The 3,313-nt window shown below is 39.8% G+C and overlaps 1 pseudogene across 1 annotated transcript; it reads left to right on the top strand.

Annotated features, from left to right (window-relative positions):
* Positions 1-1,074: 1,074 nt before the first annotated feature.
* LOC308426948 (ribosome biogenesis protein NSA2 homolog) lies at positions 1,075-1,871 on the top strand (annotated as a pseudogene). Its single transcript has one exon. The product of its transcript is annotated as a ribosome biogenesis protein NSA2 homolog (transcript).
* Positions 1,872-3,313: the final 1,442 nt, after the last annotated feature.

The following is a 3,313-nucleotide window of genomic DNA, read 5'->3' as shown; positions in this document are numbered from 1 at the left end:
ATAAAATGTAGGGGCTCCAGATACTGGAGTTCCCTTTATTATATGATGGAGAATCCAATTAGTTCTTTTTATGAACTGAAGTCACTTGCTTTTAGGGTATCTGTTATTAATCTCTCCCAAGAAATTACTGCAAGCTCTTTGCCAGTGTTCATCTACTGCCCATAAGGAGGCAATTTCTGCATTTGGAAAAGGAACCACAATTTCAGCAGGATCGCTTCCAACTAATTGTCAAAGTCTCATTTTACCTTTTAGTATTAATTCAGAGACCTTCTCAATGTAGGTTTTCAGTTTCTTATTCTGTTTATGTGCTAAAAATATCCATTCTAAGATATAATCTTCCCTCTGCATAAGAATTCCTGTAGGAGAATGAGTAGAAGGTAAAATGACTAAGATGCAGGCCATCTTTAGATCAATATGATCTAGATGTGCATCCTGCAATTTATTTTCTACCAAAGCTAACTCTTTCTCAGCCTCAGCTGATAGTTTCCTTGGGTTATTTAAGTCTTTATCACCTTGTAAGATTTGAAATAAATTGCTTAATTCTTGAGCGACCAAGCTAATTGCAGGCCTCAGCCAGTTGATATCTCCTAGTAGCTTCTGAAAATCATTAAGGGTCCTTAATTTGCACCATTTGTGGCCTAACCTCTTGCAGACTTATTTGATACCCTAAATAATTAATAGAACCCCATCTTTGTATTTTTTTTTCAGGGGCAATTTGCAATCCCAACAAGGTAAGGTATTTTTTACTTCATCAAACATTCTTTCTGGTATGTTTATATCCAAATCAGCCAATAATATGTCATCCATATAATGGTAAATAATAGATTGGGGAAATTGTTTGCGAATCATTTCCAATGGCTGTTGTACAAAATATTGACACAAGGTAGGGCTGTTTAACATTCCTTGGGGCAAGACTTTCCACTGATATCTTTTTACTGGGCAATCTCTATTGAAGTTAGGTATTGAAAAAGCAAACCTTGCCCGAGAGGAGCAGGCTCGTGGGCCAGTGACACTCAGAAATTGAAAGTTTTTGGAACCCAGGAGGTCGCAGACTGTTCTTCCACGGCTGTCATCATGCCACAGAGTGAATATATTGAATTGCACCACAAACAATATGGATATCGTTTGGACTACCATGAGAAAAAGAGAAAGAAAGAAGGCCGGGAAGCCCATGAACGCTCAAAGAAAGCAAAAAAAAAAAAAAAAAAAAAAAAAAGATTGGCCTGAAAGCTAAACTCTACCATAAACAGCGCCATGGAGAGAAAATACAAATGAAAAAGACTATTAAGATGCATGAAAAGAGAAACACCAAGCAGAAGGATGATGAGAAGACTCCACAGGGAGCAGTCCCTGCCTATCTGCTGGACAGAGAGGGCAGTCAAGAGCAAAAGTACTTTCCAACATGATTAAGCAGAAACGAAAAGAAAAAGCGGGAAAATGGGAGGTTCCTCTACCCAAAGTTCGTGCCCAAGGAGAAACAGAAGTATTGAAAGTTATTCGAACAGGAAAAAGAAAAAAGAAGGCATGGAAGAGAATGGTTACTAAAGTCTGCTTTGTTGGTGATTGTTTTACAAGAAAACCACCTAAATATGAGAGGTTCATTAGGCCAATGGGTCTGCATTTCAAAAAAGCCCATGTTACACACCCTGAGCTGAAAGCTACCTTCTGCCTTCCTATACTTGGTGTGAAAAAGAATCCATCATCCCCACTGTATACAACCCTGGGTGTGATCACCAAAGGCACAGTTATTGAAGTGAATGTGAGCGAGTTGGGCGTGTGACACAAGGAGGCAGGTGATTTGGGGAAAGTATGCCCAAGTTACCAACAATCCTGAAAATGATGGGTGCATAAATGCAGTCCCGCTGGTTTGACAGTGACAGTCATACAAGTCATTCCACTCACTACCGAAGACTACAAAGTCAGGAAAACACCGCTGCTGTGACCTTTTTGAACTACCAAGCAGCCTTATGCCATGTGCAGTTATCAAGTATTTATTAAATTGTAAAGGAAAATAAAACACTGCCCAATTTTAACAAAAAAAAAAAAAAGAAGAAGAAAGAAAGAAAAAGCAAACCTTTCTTTATCACATTTATGTAAAGGGATTGAGAAAAAACAATCTTTTAGGTCAATCACTATGATAGGTCATTCCTTAGGTAACGAGGAAGGCAAGGGATCCCAGGCTGCAGGGAACCCATCGATTGAATAATCTTTTAATCGCTCTGAGATCTGTCAACATCCTCCATTTGCCTGATTTTTTTTCATGACAAATAATGGAGAATTCCAAGGGCTGTTAGACTCTTCGATATGCTGAGCCCCCAGCTGCTCCTGAACTAGCTGCTCTAATGCCTGTAATTTTTCCTTTGCCATAGGCCACTGATTGATCCAAATAGGTTGGTCAGTCAACCACCTTAGCAGCAAGGCTGTTGGTGTCTTACCAGCAGTAGCTCCTTGGGTTAGAGTTAAATTGTCAGCCTTTGTTGTATCCTTCGTATGGACAGCTTGGACAGTCTGTAACTGCCTTTGATAACGTTCCCTGACTAATTTAAAATTTATATTAGGAGACTGACGGTGTTCATGGCCAGACACTGAAACCGAGGGGATATTAATTTGGTTTTCCACTGCTGTAATAGATCTCTTCCCCATAAGTCAATGGCTATATAATGGCCTCAATTTTCCTACTTGACCTTCTGGTCCTATACATTTAAACCACCTGGTGCTTTGCTTAATTTGGGATAAAGTGCTAATACCTTGAAATTGTATATCTACTTCTTGAAGTGGCAAACTAGCAGGCCAAGATTTTGGAGAGATGATGGTGACATCTGCTCCAGTGTCAACCATTCCTTGAATTTCAGTATTGTTTACTAGTATTTTTAGTTTTGGTCTTTGATCCTCTATAGAAGTTTGCCAAAATATTCATTTTGGGCTCACTTTAAGGCTTTTGGAATTATCTACAGAACTTGCCACAGCCTTGTTTGGTCTCAGAACATCTGTTTTTGAAGCAGTGACACCTAATTTTTCTAAGGAAGAGAACTCTCCCTGCTTGGCATTGGGGCCCTGGAGAGGCCCCCCTGGGAGATTTTTGGCAGGGTGTTGCCCCATTTGTCTGTTATTGATTTACATTCCCTAGTCAAATGTTGGCCTTTGCCACATCTTTGACATATTTCAGGAGGCATAGGCCCCCTTTTGATATTGTTTCAGTTTTTCATACAGTTATGCCAGAGATGGCCCAGCTTTCCACAATTAAAACACTTGAAATCTTGGGCCATCCCTAGCTGTCTAGTGGCAGCTTCTCCTATTACAGTTATATCAGGTG

The sequence above is a fragment of the Micromys minutus genome (assembly GCF_963924665.1).
Source record: "Micromys minutus genome assembly, chromosome: 11".
In the NCBI taxonomy this organism is placed as follows: domain Eukaryota; kingdom Metazoa; phylum Chordata; class Mammalia; order Rodentia; family Muridae; genus Micromys; species Micromys minutus.
This window is presented reverse-complemented; position numbering and strand designations above follow the sequence as displayed.